Below are 21,101 nucleotides of genomic sequence, written 5' to 3' on the forward strand. Positions count from 1 at the left end.
GAAAATACAGGAATAGATTTAAAATGAATATTCTATACCAGTGGTTTTCAAACTTGGCAACTTAAAATGTGTGGAGTTCAATTCCCAGAATTCGATGCTGATTCCCAGAATTTCCCAGTCAACATGCTAGCTAGGGAATTAGGGGAATTGAACACCACATATCTTACAGTTGTCAGGTTTGAAAAACACTCATCTAAACTAAGGAAAGTGATAAACTGGACGAGATCCAATAAACAGGGATTCCACTTAGACAAAACAAAAGTAGCAGCAATAAGCATTTCGTGAAGTGAGTGAGGGTTGTTTCTCAGCCTGGGAGAATGGAGTTTTCAGTGATTACAGTTGGCAGCTACTGTTGATGAAGTTGAACAGTTTGGAGATAATGGTTCTGTAGGGGAATGTTGGTATGTGTGGTGAACTGAGTATTCTGTGAAAATATGTGATGTAGTTGGAGTGATTAGCTATGGGAGGTTGGCCAGGGCCAGCTTCTGGGTAGAGTAGGCAGCATATTGTGGCTATAATTCAGATGTTTGCATCAAAGGAACTATTACAAAGGAAGGGAGATTGAAAACTCTATTTCCTGGTGGCTCCTGATGGTCAGAATGTTGTTGTCTTGGCTTAAAGGGATGCTTGGTAAGTGGCAGCTCTATTAACAATAAATCCAGCCTTATCTATGTTCGAGACATTGATAAAGGACTGGATTGGACATATATATTTGAAAGATTTGACTGAGACAAAATCAGCTAAAATAGTGTATTGTTCTTTTTCTTAATTTTCTACTCACCATCTCACCTAAGTAACTCTGGGTAGTTTACAATATAATAATAAAACCTTATAAATATATCAAAAAAAGCAGAAATTAAAATGTGTTAAAACTTACAAATAAAGATAAAAATCAAAATTACTAGGAGGTTAACAAATCAAAATACTAGGAGGTTAACAAAGCAGTGAGAATGTCCTCAGGTCACCAGCCATCTCCCAGGCTGCATCATACTTTACACCTTCATGCTAATTGGTAATCCAGATCTTAAAATTTTTCAAGAAAAGCAGAAGAGTGGGGGTTCACCTCAACTCTGAGGGTAAGATATTCTGTAGGCCAGGTCATCAGCTGAGAAGGCCCTTTTTCTAGATCCTGTCAATCAGAACTTCTGTCAATCCAACTTCTCAACCAATGAAATATGCAGCATGCCCTTCCAGCTTGATCAGGTAGGATAGGATGATGTAATTCAGATGAGATGATTCCTCTGATATCCTGGTCTCATGTCATGAAGGGCTTTAAAGGAAATGACTAACACCTTGAATTGGACCAGAAGCAAACTGCCACCAGTGCAGCTTGTATAACAGAGGTGTTACATCAGGGGTGTCAAACTTGAGTTCATTGAGGGTTGCATCAGAGTTGTATTTGTTGTCGGAAGGCCGAGATGGGGCATACCCAGGGGCATCATCATGATGGGCATGATGGGTAGGCATGGTCAGGGTAGACGGACGCCAATGGTTCCCCGCCTGATGATTCGGTCTACCCACTGAACCTTGAGCTGTTCCCGCAGCAAGCCGATTGGAGGGACCTACCTGGTCAGCAGCTGGACACTCGGGCGAGGGCATCAGAGGACCCGATGTCAAACTCCTGCAGCTTCCAGAGAAACCCTGGAAGCAAGAGACTCTTTGCCAACAGACGAGTCCCCAGGACTGCGATGATCCAGCCACCAGTGAAGGCGGCCTACCCAACTGCAGGACTACGCATGCTTCTGGCCAGGGGAAAGGAGTGTTGTGTTCACAGACTGTCTTCAGTCCTCACTCCGGTCCGCCATCTGGGCAGGAGCGCTGACCGCTCCTGTTGACTGATGCCACTTGACAGCCAGCTATAAAAGGAGCTGTCAAACGGCATCAGCTGTTGCCGCCAGCTGGCTGCCAGCTAGCCCCAGCAGCCGCAGCAATCCTTTATTCACGTGAATAAAGCTTTTAAAAGTCAAGCCTGTGTTCGCCTCGTATCTGCCGCTGCTCTACAACAATGGCAAAGTTGTAAAAATGTGAAATGTAAGGAAAACATTTTTCACCAGCTTCTGAGTAAAAAGCCTTTGGTTGGGGCCATGTGTCCAGCAAGCCTTTGATAGTAAAAAAGGCCTGGACTGGGCCACAACAGCTTGCTTCCTTTGTCTCACTGGGCTGAACTAAAGCCCCTTGTTGATTAGCTGCCACGCCTTAATCTCTGAAGCTGCTCATTTGAACTTGCCAGTCAGCAGCAAGCAGGAGCCTTGCTGATGGCCAGACTGGATGCAAACTAAGCCTGCAGGCCCTCATGTCAGAGAAGCCAGTTTTTTATTCAGATGGAGAAAGCTGTTTTCCTTACATCTTACATTTTTACAGCTTCACAGGCTTCTGAATAAAAGACTTTGTCTGTCACATGGCACTCTTAAAAATGTAAGTACAGTAAAGCCATGGGAAATGGGGTGGGCAGGGCCAGATGTAGTCATGGAGGCTCCATTTTGGCCTGTAACAGGCTGGGGAGGCCTCCAGGACAGAGTACATTTCAGAACACAGTACATTTCAGCCAGCAATGGACCAGGAGAGGCCTATTTTGGCTGACAGGGTGCTGTAGGAGGCTGTCCAGGCCACAAACAGGCACAGGGGGCTGCTAGCAGGGGCACTGTAGTCTGGTCCTTTGCTATTTCCAGGTCAACCCTGCAGGCCAAATCTAAGCATCCCGCAGGATGGATCTATCCCACAGTCCTTGAGTTTAACACCCCTGTGTTACATGCGCCACTCCAGGGACACCTAAAACTACTCATACTGCAACATTCTGCACCAATTGCAAATATAGTAGCCCTATATATATCTTATTGCAGTAGTCCATCTCAGAAATGACCAAGAGATGAGTGTCTGAGGGGAGAGTTTCTCGATCCAAGAAGAGGTATAGCTGGTGCATAACCCAAAAGTTGATCCTAACCACAACTGTCACCTGTTTCTCCAGCAGGAGTCATGAGTCCAGGAAGACCACAGATTACACACCAGGTTTATCTGGGTCAATGCTATCTCACACAAGACCAAAGATGATAAATTCCCAGAGGACATTGGACAGACCAATAGAAGAATAAGTATCCACCTGGATGAACGCAAAAATGCAGTAAAAAAGCTGGAACACACTTGCTCACTAGTCCAACACATGAAAGCAACAGGTCATAGCATCAACTTCAATGGCACCAAAACCCTAGTCACTATAGAAAACCCCAGCCACAGAATTATCAGAGAAGCCATAGAGATTGAAAAAAGACCTGAAAACATGAATAGAAGAGATGATTCCACCAGACTGTCAATTATTTGGAAGCCTGCACTCACCTACAAAAAAATCTCCATACCACAAGCCAAGCAAACACCTGGGCACAAACAGATCCCCCCAATACCTCCAGCTCAAACATAACCCAACCAGGCACCCAGATGAAACCTAGCTTCCTAATAAATGATAGCTGTCCATTTACTCGGAGCCAAGCTGCACTAAAAGACTCCAGTACAGGAACACAATGTTGCCAGCCAATCAAGACACACACAAAAAAGCCACAAAACAGACAGAACATATTAGAAACACCAATCAAGCAGAACACAGCAAACTCCAAGACCAATAAACACAGACCAAGACTCCCAACCAATCAGGATGAAGAAAAAAACATTCTGGCACAGCAGTAGGCTAGCCCCAAATTTAAAACAAAAATGGCTTTGAAAGTCTGACTCACAGATGAACACTCTACAGAAGCCTGATGATGGCAGATGAGATTCTGCTGAAACATTGCTACAATTTTAAAAGCACAACTATAATGACGTGGGAAAATACCCGAACAAAGCTGAATACCATACATGTAAGTACCCGCGAAAACTTAAGAAAACATATACGCATACACATACACATACACATACACACACACACACACACACACACACACACATGTATGTATGTATGTATGTATGTATGGCATTCAACTTTGTTGGGTATTTTCCCAAGTCATTGTAGTTGTGCTTTTAAAGTTGCAGCAACATTTCGGCAGAATCTCATCTGCCATCATCAGGCTTCTGTATAGTGTTCATCTGTGAGTCAGGCTTTTACAGTGGTTTCAGATTTAAATTTGGGGCAGCCTATTGCTGTGCCAGAATGGGTTTTTTTTTCTTCACCCTGATTGGTTGGGAGTCTTGGTCTGTGTTTATTGGTCTTGGAGTTTGCTGTGTTCTGCTTGATTGGTGTTTCTAATATCTTCTGTCTGTTTTTTGGCTCTTTTTGTATCTTGATTGGCTGGCAACATTGTGTTACTTTATTGGAGGCCTTTAGTGCAGCTTGGCTCCAGGTAAATGGACGGCTATCATTAGTTAGGAAGCTAGGTTTCATCTGGGTGCCTAGTTGGGGTGTGTTTGACCTGGAGGTATCAGGGGGATCTGTCTGTGCCCAGGTGTTTGCCTGGCTTTGGTGTGGAGATTTTTTGTTTGTGAGTGCAGGCTTCCAAATGATTGACAGTCTGGTGGAATCTTCTATTCATGCTTTCTGGTCTTTTTTCAATCTCTATGGCTTCTCTGATGATTCTGTGGCTGGGGTTTTCTATGGTGGCTAGGGTTTTGGTGCCATTGAAGTTGATGCTATGACCTGTGGCTTCCATGTGTTGGACTAGTGAGGAAGTGTGTTCCAGCTTTTTGACTGCATTTTTATGTTCATCCAGGTGGGTACTTATTCTTCTATTGGTCTATCCAATGTATGTGGCAGGGCATGATGCACAGGGGACTTCGTATATGCCTTGGTTTTCCAAGTCAGTTTTATCTTTGGGGTTTCTAAGGATGGCTGCTATTTTCCTGTCTGTTTTGAAAGCAGTCTTGATGTGATGTCTGTGCAGTATCTTACTAATTTTGACTGTAGTACCTCTTATGTAGGGCAGGACAGCTATTCCATAGGTCTGTTCATCTTCTGGGTCTCTATTATGTCTCAGTGTGTTTTTGTGGATCAAGCCAGTGATTTTGCTTTTGTGGAAGCCGTTGGCTGTCAGTACTTTAGTCAGGGTGCATAGTTCAGTCTTAATGTGTGTCTTGTCTGCCAGGTGTTGGTTCTAGTAATTAGTGTTTTAGCCACGGAGTTTATCTGTGCTGGGTGGTGGTGGGATTGGGCGTTGAGGTAGCGGTTAGTGTGTATTTTCTTCTGGTATATGGTGTGTCCTAGTGTGCCATCTGTTTTTTTTGTAGATTAGTACATCTAGGAATGGTGTTGTTTGTTTGTTTCTGTTTCCATGGTGAACTTGATTTGGGGATGTGTGCTGTTTAGGTGTGTTAGGAAATTGTTTAGGTTTTCTTTTCCATGGGGCCAAATCACAAATGTGTCATTGATGTATCTTAACCATCGTTTGGGTTTGTGGATGGCATTGGCCAGGGCTCTGGATTGGAATTCTTCCATGAACAGGTTTGCAATGACGGGTGACAGTGGTGATCCCATAGGGGCTCCTTCAATTTGCTTGTATCTTTGTCCTTTGTATATGAAATATGTGTTGGTTAAGCAGTGTTCTGTTAGTTCCATGAGGTGTTTAGCTGGTTGGTATTTATTTTTGATGGTTTCAAGGGTCTCTTTTATCAGGACTTGAGTGAATAGTGAAACCACATCGAAACTTACAAGCAGATCTTCTTGCTCCACATGTAGATCTTTGATCATTTCCAAGAAGTGGTATGAGTTTTGTACATGTGAAGCTGCTTTTTCAGCATGGGGCTGTAGCTGTTTTGCTAAGTGTTTAGCTAGGTTTTGTAGTGGTGCTCCTCTGGAGCTGACTATGGGTTTGGGAGGTATGCTTTCTTTGTGTATTTTTGGGAGGCCGTATAGTTTGGGGCATCTGGAAGATTTTTCTCTTGGGATGATTGTCTGTTGGATCTCTTTGCTCATGTGGCTGGTTATAATTTTCTTCTTGGTTTTTTCCAGGTATGTGGTTGGGTCTGTGTTTATGGGTTTGTATGTGGAGTCTTGGAGTAGGTCTGTCAATTTTGTTTCATAGTCTTTTCTGTCCATTACTACTGTGGCATTCCCTTTGTCTGCTGGGAGTATGATTATGCTGTTATCTCTTTTCAGGGTTTGTTTCTGCAAGTTGCTTTTGGGTGGTTTGCTTGTGCATAGGATGTTGGTAACTTGGTGTCTTATTTTATCAGCTTCATCTGTATTTAATTTGGTTAGGCTGGATTCTACTGCAAATATGATGGATTCTGTGGAGATTTTTTTGGGTGCTATAGCATAATTGAATCCAATTGAATATAGTATTCAATATTGAATATAGTGAGCCACTTGTGTGGGTTGTAGACTCCGTCTCATGCTACTACTAGAGTGAAAGCACCTCCAGCATTCAAAAGTGATGGAACCATCAGCCAGAAAGCACAGGAACTGAGAAGTGGTCTGTGGTCACCACCTGCAGAACCACTCCTTTATTGGGGTGTCTTGCTAACTGCCTATGCTTTCCACTGTTCTCTATTCCATTTGCACAACAGCATGTGAAATTGATTGTCAATCAGTGTTGTTATCTATGTGGGCAGACTGATTTCACAGAAGTGTGATTGACTTGATCTATGGAGTAGAGACTTCAGTGACATGAAATAAAACCATGATTTTATCTTTTTTTTCAGATGTTGCAACTTTAATTCTCTTGAGGAACTTTGATGCAATATTTAGTCCTTCCATGTGGTCATCGTGATTCTTCTGGAGTTCCCTTGCTAAACTGTATATAGTATGTTCAGCATCTAAATAACAGAAAAAAGTGAATATATTTCTCCATTTCATCTTGAACAATATATTAATTCAAATACACATGATTTAGCTAATTTTCTAAGTATATTAACTTATGCTTCATAGATTCATTAGATCCTTGTATTCCATATCTAAATTAAACTACTCCATTCCATTACTTTATGGAATGAAATATTTATCCAAAGTCACCTTTTTCTTTTGTGTCTTCAAGTCAATATGAGTCCTGATGATTACCTGAACAAGATTCCTTGACAAAATGTTGGAAGTGATTTGCCATTGTCTCTTTACTAGGGTTGTGACAGAGTGACTGGCCCAAAATCACCAAGCTAGCTTCATGCTTAAGGAGGATTAAAACTCATGCTCTCTGGTTGATAGCCTGGTGCCTTAACCATTACATCAAACTGGCTTTTAGCTTTGCTAAAGGGTGCCTTTTTTTTCCAAGTAAGTTTGAAAATAATCATTGTTCTGGAAGCTTTGAAGCAGTACAATTATGTAGCCCTTCAAATAGTGTCTTCTTCCTTGTCAAGCTTGAGAGCAGTTTCATATAATATAAGAAGAATATAAAAGTGTTCCTCTATAACTTGTTCTTTATGTACATGCCATTTTCATTCTATTCTTAATAATTGTCTGGTTAAACACATACACTGTCAATGGCAAAGAATGAACCAAAGTTAAAGCATTTTGTGGTCATAACTAAACAGGCAGTTAATTGGTTCCCCCATTCTTTCTACACTGAACTTAAATAAGGCATTTTGTTACACTTAGCATCCATCACCAACTTTAGCTCATTTGGAGAGTGTTTGTACAGTTTCCAATTACCAATACATAATCTTTTTCATAGCCTATATTTCTTTGCATTTTGTGTGTCTTGTCTTGTTTGTTTTAGAACTTTCATTAAGCTTATCCTATAATCATATTATCTTTTTTTTTTAGCAATCCCAACCTATCTGGATCTCTTTTTCTCCAATAAATTTATATGTAGTTTAAGTTATGTGTTTGCCTATATTATTTATAGTTTCTTTAAACCCCAAAAGCCCAGTATTATTTCTATATTTTTGTTACTTCCAGTTTCTTGAGTGTTTATTTTATTCTAACTCAATTTTGTTATTGAGTTAGGGATATTGACATCTTTTATTCTTCTTTCCATTTTTTGAAGAAGACAATTTTTAGCGACATAAGTCAAGATGAGCCTAAGAGTTTGAATGTGAGCTTTGTTTTCAGGCTGTGGTCTAAATAATTTTATTACAGCAGAATGTGACTTTTCAATGTTAAACAGTCTTAGACTAATTACATGTTTCTGGTTAATATGCATCCCAATCCTATCTAGACAAAGAAGGTTTTAAGAATCCTATTAAAATGTATTATTAAATATTATCTTGTTTACCTGAACTATGTAGGTGTATGTTTTAGATCATTCAAATAGAAATAAGGAGGAAGTTATGCTTGTTATTAAAATAAATGACATGACTGATCAAGATTACTTATGATGAAGATTGTAAGTTAAAATACATAAATAATCAAGAGAGCAATAGCATTAATAGCAATAGCATTATAATTCATTAGCAATAGCATTAGGGTTATTAGAATTAATAGTAATAGCATTGGGGTTAACTACACATTAATTGTTTTATTTCATTTAACTATATAATAAACATTCTAATAACCTTGTGGTTAACAGAAGTGTTTTTCATTTTTCATTTTATGAAGAAGCCACTGGCAACTCTATGTAGTCTATTTCTCTCCCAGTTAGTTATGCGATGAGCAAAATTTATTTCAGGATATCAGGAAGTCAACATTATGATATAAGATACATGGCATAAGAAAGAATAAAGTCACCAATTGTTATAGTATGTATACTCATATTAGATAGGAATTAAATTTATTGTTAGGTTTCAAATAGTCTAATTCAGTCATTCTCTCTATTTGTGAATATTTCCCCTTATCTGTGTATAGTTGCACAGGTTTCTACTAGAACTCAAAATGACTTGACAACTTCCTATCCAATGTTTGGCCATCTGATTTGATGCATTCTGTCTAAAAATACTGACATATAGTAGTGCAACTTATTTGTGATTAAATAGGGCTAGAATAGGTTAAGTATTATAAGTTATATTTTAGGACACAGTACTATTCTTGGATAATGGGTATTTCTTTGATTTTTATCAATTTATGGTATGTTATGTACTAATTGAAATAAAAATAATGCATAGATGGCTATGCATTTTGCTTGGACATGAAATGATGGATTTAAGACCCTTCAAAATCCCTGGCAATATAGTTCTGCCCTACAGTCATTAATATTTCTTACTCCATTCAAAATGTTGAGTTACAAACAAGCTTCTTCTATTTTAAATTCATTCTTGCAAGAAATAAATTGCATATTTTAAAAAAGCAAATATAGCTATACAATCAGTGGGACATTATGCTATAGCAGGAATTACAGATAAAATCTGGTACAAAACATTTTAATAGGTTCTATGATATTTTTTTTGCAGGTTTTAATGAAGGAAACAAAATTTGTAGTATATCTGTGCATGTAAATATGTTGAGGCATTCAAAAGGAACAGATGTAAAGCTAAGCAATATCGCTTTTAGCATGCAATTTGAGTGGAAGACCAATAGCAAATAATTTAAAGAAAGGAAGTTCTGATAGGCATATAGCATTTTGCAGATGGTTGACATTGACAGTAGAATCTTAGCAGCAAAAAAGGGCAAATCGAGCACAAAAATTTTATGTCTGTGAATTATTTTTTTTTATAAATAGAATTCACTATATTCATTCTCCAATTAAATATTATCAGCTGGAGGGTTATAAGTGGTAATATTATGTAATATTATGTTCTATTTTAGATTTTTGGGATTTTTGCAATTCATTGCCATATTTAAAGAGACTCTTAGTGAATAAATAACAGAATAAATAACAGTTTAGTGTTATTTAATCATTTATTCATTTAATAATTTCATTTAGTTAATGAACAAAATCGATGTACAGAAATAAGTTCTCTCCTTCAAACAATTCAATTAAAAATATATCTAAGACCAGTTATATCGGTATTTCATTAAACTAACAGATCTGGTTTGAGCCAAATCTATCCTTCACAAATTTTGATTTTCCTCATCAAAGGGAAATTTTCACATCATGAACTCTAAATTTATTTATTTATTTATTTTGAAATTTATTTTTATTTGTCAATTGCTTACAAGATAATAGGTATAAGTAAAAACAGTTATGAATACATGGATACATATAAGAAAAATTTTAAAAAAATATAAAAGAAACAATAGGACAGGGATGGTAGGCACATTGGTGCGCTTATGCACGCCCCCTACAGATCTCTTAGGAAAGGAGTGAGAAAGATGGGAGGAGCTGGCGCCGAGACAATACGGCTTGCAATCGAGCTCTACGATTGCAGCCAATATCTTCGCCCCTAGCCGGTCCAAACGGACCTAAACCATCCCGTAGGGACGGTTATTGTGAGGGGCATACCCTGTGGATCCCAGGGACACCGCAAAGTCCCTGGATGACCCAGGAGAAGTCCCTTTTGCTGGCGGCGAAGAGGCAGCCCCCATGCTGCTGAAGTCGTGGCAGCTCCGGAAAGGAAAAGACTGAAAGGAAAAGTGTGTCGGCCGGGTGAGAAACTGCTTTTTTTAAAATACTTTGAGGTTTGAAAGGACACTTTGACTGTTAGAAGAAATCTGTATGATTTTTGACAAAACTGAATTGGCGGCATTTTTTTAAGGGAGACGTCAAAACGAGGTTTTACTTTTATTTTTTATTTTTTTGCTACCAGACTCTATTTGCTACTTAGTAGATAACCGGACTGGTCTTTTTTTTTTCCTTTCACATATATTTTATTCTCCCTTGGATCTTCTTTTTTTTAAACTTTTTTCTAGGCTAGAGGCTCCCTTTGGTTATTTCTCTTTTTGTATATATATGTATATATCTCTTGTTCTTTTTTTTTTAACTTTAACTATCTCTCTGTGAGAGGAGGGGGGAAAGTGAGAACTAAGAAACTTTGTAACACTGCCAACTAGAGGCTTGAAGCGTTATTTGAAGTGGAGAAAATTATGAAAGGCTCCTTCTCAAGGACACTTCTGTGATAAGATAGAGGGGAAAGCGCAGTATTATTACAGGTGCTTTTCTGGATTTCTATCAACAATTAAATATTTATGGCTTGACTTTGAAGCCTGTGGGAAAGGGAAGTGAGCCATAACAAAAGCCTTGGACAATTAAACAGAGTGCAGTGTGTTGCTTTTCTCTCTTAAAATTTCCTTTTTTAACTCCACTACCCCCCTCACTAGCATTATTGTAAATTCTTATTTTAGCAATGTTTTTATTTTTACTTTTTATTTTCAAGGGGAAGCCTTAGAATTTTTATATTTTTTTTATCTATTTATTTATTTTTACTTTTATTTTTTTCTTCTTTTGTATTGGGATTTTTGTTTTTTTTATTTATACTCCTGGATTACTTTGGTCTCCTGTCTTTTCTTTTTAAATTGGGACTCTCTAATTGGATTAGGGTTTGAAGAACCTGAAGATTCTACTTCTTTTTTTTCTTCTCTTGCTTTGTTTTTTTTTTTTTATTACTATTATTGGGCTTGCTTCTTTTCATTCTTATTTTTTATCCTGGATTACTCTATAATTGAATTAGGGTTAGGAAGAACCTGAAGAATTTCCTTTTTTTCTCCTTTTTTTTCTTTTTTTTTCTCTCTCCCTCACTATTGGATTTTTTGCTGCTGGACTTTTCCACTTTGGATTATAACTGGCTACGTTTTTGATTGGATCAAATTTGAAAGAGTCCGAAGATTTTGAACCACCTAAAATGAGTAGGAAATTCATATCTTCGGGTGCTTCCGTATCTTCTTCTGCTTCTTCACCATCTGGAGGACAACGTTCAACGCAGGTAATGTCAAAGCAAGATAAAGAACAAGAAAAAGTAACTTTACTGATGATCATGCAAGGAATTCAAGACCTTAAGACAAAAATAGATATCATTGAACAAAGAACAGGGAAGACTGAAGAAAAGGTGGAAAATATCCAACAGATGATGGTGAAATATGATGTGAGAATTCAAAAAGTTGAAGAAGAGGGTAAACGAAGAGAGGAGAAGATTGGAAATATTCATACTAGATTAATGGTGGTTGAACAAGAAAAAAGTGGGATGTTGAAGTGGGAGTTGGAGAGGTCCAAATTTTATCTTAGATTCCAAAATATAGAGGAAGAAAAAGGGCAAGATTTGGCTGCGATAATGATAGAAATCTTGGCTGATGCTTTGGAAATAACAGAGGAAAAGATGATGGATGGAGTAGATGAGATATACCGTGTTTCCACATGATATGCGATGAGAAATAACCTGCCCAGAGAAGTCCACATTAGATTTACCAAAAAATCTATTAAGACACAGATTTTACAAGCGGCAAAGAGAAGATGTTGAAATACAAAGGTAAAGAAATCCTGGTCCTAAAACAAATACCTAGAAGAGTGAGAGAGATGAGAGGAGAATATCGATTTCTGACCAAAACGTTATTGAAGAAGGAGGTGAATTACAGATGGCTGATCCCAGAAGGATTGACGTTCATATGGCAAGAACAGAGATATAGAATTGATTCAGTTGAGAAAGCAGAACTCTTCTACGCAGACTTTTTTGGAAGGAGAGAGGAAGAGGCAGAAAAAGAGGTTTTATTAACTGAATCCCAAGAGGAACAAATGGAGATGGAAAAAGAAGAAGGCGTAGTACGTGGACAGGTGGATATCAAAGACCAACGTGAACCAAGATGTATGAGACCCGCCAAGTCTAAATATAAAATATCATCATGGAAGAGAAAAAATTGATAACAATGAACATAAACGGACTGAATTCAGCTGCCAAGAGAAGGAAGACTTTTCATAAACTAGGGAAATTAAAGTTTGACATAATTTGTTTACAAGAAGTACACATTAAAAAACAACATGAACAATTGTTAGTGCAGCCAAAACTAGGGAAATTATTTACTTCTTTGACTCAATGTAAGAAAAGAGGAGTGGTCTTATATATTAAAGAGGCTATCCCCGCAAAACTGATCTACACTGATGAAGATGGAAGAATATTAATGGTGGAAATGATGGACAACAATATAAAAACACTTTTGATTGCAATTTACGCCCCGAATGATAAACAAGAAGAATTTTATAAAAAATTACATATGAAAATAACTGGATTGGACTATGCCAATATAATTATGTTGGGAGATTTTAATGGAATTGTGGACAATAAATTAGACTATATAGCAACAACAGCAAAACATAATAGAAAGGTACTTCCTAAATCCTTTTTTAAAATGACAGACAAATTAATTTTAAAAGATATATGGAGAGAAAGAAACGCCAAAACCAAACAATATACTTTTTATTCAAACAGACATTTATCATGGTCCAGATTAGATATGATCTGGATTTCAACGGAATTAATATCTAGTATTCAAGAAATAAATATTGAAGCAAGTACTTGGGCAGATCACAACCCATTGACAATTAAATGGAAGGGCCAAAAAAAAAGATCGAGATGGACGTTAAATAATACTATCCTAAAGGAGAAGGAATTTATACAATGGCTCGAGAAAGAACTTGCCTTTTTCTTTAAAGAAAATAGAAAAGAAGATACTTCAGCGCAGAATGTTTGGGACACAATGAAGGCATATGTGAGAGGTTTGATAATAGATTATACAAGAAAAAAGAATGCTAGGAAAAGGCAAGCCATTAAAGCCCTGGAAGATGAGCACAAAAGACTTGAAAAAGAGTTACAGAAAATGCCACAGAAAAAGACATTAAATTGAAACTGGATATAACTAAACATAAAATGGACTTAATAGAGAAAGAAGAACTGGCACAGAAGATTAGGAATGCTAAACAGAACTATTTTGAAGATGCAAATAAGCCAGGTAGATGGCTAGCATATAAGCTGAGAAAGGAGAAAGAGTCGAGGAAAATATCCCAGTTAATAGATGACCAAAGTCAAGTCTGTTATGGTAATAAAGAAAAAAAGGAAATTATTCGAGATTTTTATGGACAACTTTATAAGAAAGAGAATATTGATGAGGGAAAAGTTAAACAGTACTTACAGAATGCAAACTTACCTAAAATATCTAAAGAGACTGAAGAAATGTTAGAAAGTAATATAACAATGATGGAATTAAGTCAAGCACTAAAGAAACAAAAATAACGGGAAAGCACCAGGTCCAGATGGGCTGCCTGCAGAATTCTATAGAACATTACAAGAATCATTGAGCATTCCACTTTTAGATGTTATGAATGAAGCTATGTCAAAGAAGATGATACCTAAAACATGGTCAGAAGCCTACATTACACTTATTCCAAAAGATGAGGCTGATCCACTGCAAAGGTTATGATAGAGGGAGAATTTACTGATTCTATTAATATAAGAAAAGGCACAAGACAAGGATGTCCCCTTTCTCCCTTGCTATTTGTATTGACTTTGGAAGTGTTGAATAGAAATATCAGAGAAGATAAAACTATAAAAGGAATGAAAATCAAAAAGGAAGAATTTAAATTACAAGCCTTTGCAGATGACTTAGTCTTTATTTTAGAAGACCCTATAGAAACAGCCTTGAAGCTGCTGGAAAAGATAGAGACATATGGTGAGGTGGCTGGTCTGAAAATAAATAAAGATAAAACAAAGATTTTGTCAAAGAATATGTTACTAAGACAAAGAGAAGAATTGGCAGATTTGCTGAAAATTCAAGTTACAAACAAGGTTAAGTACTTGGAGATATATTTGACATCAAGATGTAGTACATTAAAAAAGAATAATTATATTAAACTTAAACAACAGATAGCCCTAGATTTGAAGAAATGGGAAAACTTACAATTGTCATTAATAGGAGGATCTCAACAATCAAGATGAATATTTTACCCAGAATCTTATTTTTGTTTCAAACAATACCAATTAGGCTTGGAAAAGACTATTTTGAGGACTTAAATAAAATTGTGTTGAAGTATATATGGCAAGGTAAGAAAGCGAGGATAAAGCTAAAGCTTTTGCAAGATGCTAGAACTAGAGGAGGGTTTGGCCTGCCTAATTGGGAGTTGTACTATCAAGCTGCAAATTTGATGTGGGTTAAAGAATGGATAACATTAAGGAAGACTAGATTGTTGACATTAGAAGGTCATGACTTGCTGTTGGGCTGGCATGCTTTTCTATGGTACAAGGGAACTAAAACACAGGGCTATTTTAGAAGACATTATATACGGGAGTCTTTGTGGTTAAATTGGGAGAAGATAAAAAAACAATGTTATTTGAAAGTTCCAGTTTGGTTATCGACGATAGAAGCTTTTTCTTATCCTATAATCTATAAAAAGGAACAAACAGTTAGATATGGGGAATTACTAGATGAAAAGGGTGAACTTAAATCGATACAAAAATTAGAGGAACAAGGTATACAGATGAATTGGTTTTCATATGTGCAAATACACTCAAGGTATGATGAAGATTCCAAAACAGAGGGATTTTACGATAAACAGACTGATTTAGATAAGATTTTGACAGGTACTGATGAAAAGATGATTAAAAAACTATATGGTTACTTGGGAATTAAGCTAGAGGAAGAACAAGTTAAAGAAACTATGATTGCTTGGGGAGAAATTTTGGATATGGGATTGATTTAGAGAAATGGCAGAAATTATGGTACGTAAAATTATAAAATGACAATGTCTACAGCTTATAAAAGAAAATTTGTATAAGATGTTTTACAGGTGGCATTTCCCCCCGACAAGGATAGCAAGAATGTTTAAGAACAAATCGGAAAAATGTTGGAAGTGTCATCAGATACCTGGTTCATATTACCATATGTGGTGGACTTGTGAGGATGCTAGAAAATACTGGACTAATTAATAAACTATATTTAAAAAAAAAAAAGAAAATACTGGACTAAAATCCGCATGTGGTTGGAAAAAATGACAAAGAGACATATAGATTTGAAACCGGAGCTTTTCTTATTGGGAATCTTACCAGATGTTTATAGTAAAGATTTGAAATACTTGATTGTAAATGTATTAACTGCGGCTAGAATTGTATTTGCAAAAAATTGGAAAAATGAGAAAATTCCACTGCAGGAGGAAGTTATTAAGAAAATACTGGAATGTGCTGAGATGAGTAAATTGATATTTGAAATTAGAGAGCAAGAAGATAAACAATATTATACAATTTGGGACCTTTTCTATCAATGGCTGGATGATGAAATACAAAAATAGAATATTTAGAATGTTAGGTAATAAGGAATATTATTGACTTTTCTTCTCCTTTTTCTTTTGCTACTTGACATTACATTTATAAAATGTTTTTTTTTTTCTTAAGATAGAATAGGTATGATTATATGATTTGTTATAGAATAAATTACTTAAATCATAGTTATCTCATAAGGCATGATTGAATAAAAGTATAGTCAAATCTTTTTTTTTTCAATAATGATAAGTGGATATATAAGTTTGAATTGATAATAAGAGTTATTATGTAATGTAATTGTAATTGCGACTACGAAATGAATGCACAAAACTGATGAACCAACCGACACACTGTTTGTATATAAGTTTCGAAGAGAGCAGATGTTTTTATGTTTTTGTTTGTTTGTTTGTTTGTTTGTTAAAAAACCAATAAAATTGTTTTCAAAAAAAAAAAAAAAAGGAAAGGAGTGAGGTCAATAGTAGACAGTCTAAGGTTAAAGTTTTTGGGGTTTGGGGAAGAAACCACAGAGCCAGGTAGAGTATTCCAGACATTGACCACTCTGTTGCTGAAGTCGTGTTTCCTGCAATCAAATTTGGTGCGATTAACCTTGAGTTTGTATCTATTGTTTGCTCTTGTGTTGTTATGGTTGAAGCTGAAGTATTCATTGACTTGTAGGACATTGCAATGTATCATTTTATATACTATACTTAGATCGGACCGAAGGCGGCGTATATATATGCCCATAATGCTTTCTACAAAAAAAATATCTGAAGATTGCTATAGAAATGTCACTCAAAACAGTTTCTAAAATTCTAGGACTCATCAATCCATACTTAGAGACACATTTTGAAACAATTAATTTTCCTAAAATAGGTCATTCATAGTCAAGCAGATACATATATGTAGTGGAAATTTTGAGTAGTTCGGAGAACCAGCAAATACCACCTCTGACTGGAGATTTTACAATATCATACATATAAAGTCCAATGCTTTGGAAAAGCAGAGACAAGGTTCAGATATAACCTCCATAGAAATGCTCTGCTATATAAGAAATGAGAATATTAAGCTAGAAAATCGTCAGATGTTACTGGGCTAAAGCAATTTGCCATGGCAAAATTCCAATACTATGATTTAAGAGATTAGTAATCAATTACAGGCAGTGCACTGTTTGCAGCTAAAGATGGTACAGTCAATTACTGATTCTAAAAAGACAAATATTTTTCAACACTGGGACAGTACCTGTTGGATTACTTAGTTTATGAAATACCATATTTTTTGTACTATAAGACATTCCAGACCATAAAATGTACCTTGCTTTGGAGAAAAAAAAAAATCTGCCTCTGCCTCCCAGCAATTTCCCTCCTTGCAGCAAACAGCAAGCAGCCTGGTTAGCTTCAACACAGCCTGATTTAGCATGAACAGCTGATTGGCAGTTGGATCAGTCAGAATACCACTGATCAGCTGTTCCAGGCTGTGGGAATTGCTACTGCCCAATGCTGCCTGCCGCACCTCCATGCACCCCATTTTCAGCCTCCATGTAATCCCATTTTTGGCTTCCACGCATCCCGTTTTCAGCCCATTCCAGGTGGGGATTGTTGCCGCCACCTCCACCAATCACTACTGCTGCCAATTGCTGCTGCAGTGATGATGGCAATCAGCAGTGATCAGAGCGGTGGCAGTGGCAATTCCCGCTGCCAGGAATGGCTGAAAACGGGACATGTGGATGCCGATAATGAGGTGTGTGGAGGCAGAGATAGGCAGTGGCAGCGATTGATGGCAACCATGGATGGCAGCGATCCCCACAACCCGGAACAGTTGATCGGCGGTATTCTAGGAGGCTGATCCAACTGCCAATTAGCTGCTCATGCTAAATCAGGCTGTGCTGAAGCTGACCAGCCTGTTTGCTGTTTGCTTCAAAGAAGCAAATTGCTAGGAGGCAGAGGCCAAAGGGTAGGGGCTGGCAGACATGTGGGCCTTCAGCAATATTTCCTCTATAAGACGCACAGACATTTCCATCCACTTTTTTTGAGGGGGGGGAATTGTCTTATAGTGCAAAAATACTGTAAACATTAAAGTTTGTTTTTGATTGTTCATTGAACCACAGCTTTTTTCTCTGTCATATATATACACACATGACCCACTTAGAGCAATGGTCAAAATAGGGGAAGCAACTTTTAATGAACCTGTTAATCACTGAAGGTTTCATCAGTTTAATACCTATATCAACTATTCCAAATTCCACTAGGCAGGAATAATAATAGTCATAAACAGAGGAAATATTCAGCAGGTTCTGACCAGTTCTGGAGAACAGTAGCAGAAATTTTGATTAGTTCGGAGAACTAGCAAATATCACCTCTGACTGGAGATTTTGCAGTATCCTTTCCCTGCCACACCCACCAAGCCACACCCAAAGAACCAGAAGAAAAAAAAATTGAATCCCACTACTGGTCATAAAGTATAATGTATTGCAAAAACATCACATAAATTATATTTCTTTGCACTCAATTATAAATGTCTTCCAAATAAAAAAGACTTGAAGAATAATGGCAAAACAAGTTTTCTTTAATGGCTAATAAGTGCTTTTTAAGAAAGTGTAAGGATAATCCTCTGAATGTTTTAATCATGTTTTAGTACAGAAAAGGTAAAAATAGAACATATTTATTGCAAAGGAAATGAGTGTTCTTCTTCCCAAATAACTGTTTTTGAAATGTGAAAATGATTTTATATTCATAGATCAGAGTAGTGTTTATTGAAAAAAGGAAGCTGCCTCACTGATTTTGACAGCCTGGAAAAGTGCTATTTTAACCTCTATTTTATTGCAGCAGTTTATAAATAAGATTGGATGGATGGATGGATGGATGGGGGAGTGGATGGATAGATGGATAGTGTGAACTTCATAAACATTTCTTTTAAATGTTCTACTTTGAATGAGACAGAAGCAAGAGCAGCAGCTTCTCTTCCTTAGCTGCATCACTGCAGACACCAACATAAAAGGCAATGTCCCTCTCCTCCCTCCCCTTCCCTCTCTCCTCCTCTTACCAGTAATCTCCCTACTACATATTTGTTCAGTTCTCCCCTTTCTGTCTTTTCCCAATGAGAGTACTCTTTCCTAGACCAACTTTACCATTTCTTATTTTCTGTTTTTTTCCTGGATTTAGTGTGAGACAGTAGGGTTATTTTTAAAAAGGGATGCCTTTAATTTAATCAGGAGTCACTAAAACAATATTTATGTTTTTGTCTACTCCTGTACTATTTCTGAATTCTGACTAAATATGTTTGCAAACATGCATGTATACCTGAACATATAAAATGGGTGTAGTTCAAATAATTTCTATAAAGATATTTCTATGTCTTGAAGACACCTATTATTTTCTTTTCAATCTGCAAAGCATATTATTCAGGCAAACTACTCACATCTGTGAAGAGATGAGTTTAGATTATCTGCTTCAATCAACTGCTTGCATTTTATATGAATGGCTTCTGTGCATGTTCTGTGAAAGCACAGAATGCCCTTTTGCAAAGTGAACAGATCACTTAACAAGTAATAAGCTCTTAGGAGGCTGGATTGTTCACCAAACAGAAGGAAGGAAGGAAGGAAGGAAGGAAGGAAGGAAGGAAGGAAGGAAGGAAGGAAGGAAGGAAGGAAGGAAGGAAGGAAGGAAGGAAGGAAAATATTTCAAAACAGAGAAGTCTAGAGCATGTGCAATGTTGGCTTCCAAGATACTGCTAGTGGTTCTGAACACTGGCAAAAACCTAGAATATATAAAAATAGCTAAAAACAACAACTCAAAAAATATATCAACTCTCCCTAAGGCAAAAATAATGATATATAGAGAACAATATCAATATAATTAGAACTAGAGTTATTTTGAACATTATTCTCATTTTGCCAGCTTTGATTATAGCTCAATAAGTCTCCACTTAGAGACAAACAACCTACTCTCTAATAAACAATTTGGTTTCAGAAAAAAACTACCCTGTAATCTGAAACTCTTACACTGCAAAAACATATGGACAACACAACTCGATCAGGGCAAAGCAATAGACGCAATCTAGATAGACTTCTGTAAAGCCTTTGATTCAGTGGTACACAACAAACTACTACTAAAACTAAAATCTTATGGTATCTCTGGACGCCTGCATAACTGGATAGAAGCATTCCTGTCAAACAGACAACAAATGGTCAAAATTGGGAGCGTCCTATCAAATTCTGTACCTGTCAACAGTGGTGTCCCCCAAGGCAGTGTTCTGGGATCAACTCTCTTCATACTCTACATAAATGACCTCTGTGATCATATTAAGAGCAACTACCTTCTCTTCACTGATGATGTAAAGCTATTTAACACCACCAACAATACTGCTACCCTTCAAAAAGACCTTGACTATGTATCAGAATGGTCAAACAAATGGCAACTTCAAATTTCAATTAATAAATGCTCTGTCTTACATATTGGCAAAAAAAATCAGAAAATAAAATACAAGCTGAATAGTCAAGACCTTGTTGATGATCTAAACTCTGTCAAGGACCTTGGAGTACTCATTTCTAATTATCTAAATGCTAGAGCCCACTGTAACTACATAGCCAAAAAGGCATTAAGAGTTGTTAACCTAATCCTGCATAGCTTTTTTTCTGGTAATATCACACTACTAACTAGAGCATACAAAACATTTGCTAGACCAATACTCAAATACAGCTCATCAGTCTGGAACCCGCATTAGGTATCTGATACTAATACAGTTGAGAAAGCCCAGAAATATTTCACAAGAAGAGTTCTCCACTCCTCTATTCATTGCAGAATACCTTATGCCACCAGACTTGAAACTCTAGACCTAGAAAACCTTGAATTACGCCGTCTTCGGTCTGATCTAAGTATGGTATATAAATTCATACATTGCAATGTCCTACCTGTCAATGGATACTTCAGCTTCAACCATAACAATACAAGGGCACACAATAGATACAAATTCAAGGTTAACCGCACCAAACTTGATTGCAGGAAATATGACTTCAGCAACAGAGTGGTGAATGTCTGTAAATACTCTACCTGACTCTGTGGTTTATTCCCCAAACCCCAAAAACTTTAACCTTAGACTGTCTACTATTGACCTCACCCCTTTCCTAAGAGGCCTGTAGGGGGCATGCA

The sequence above is a fragment of the Pseudonaja textilis genome, chromosome 7 (assembly GCF_049901715.1).
Source record: "Pseudonaja textilis isolate UNSWEBS1 chromosome 7, rPseTex1.2, whole genome shotgun sequence".
In the NCBI taxonomy this organism is placed as follows: Eukaryota; Metazoa; Chordata; class Lepidosauria; order Squamata; family Elapidae; genus Pseudonaja; species Pseudonaja textilis.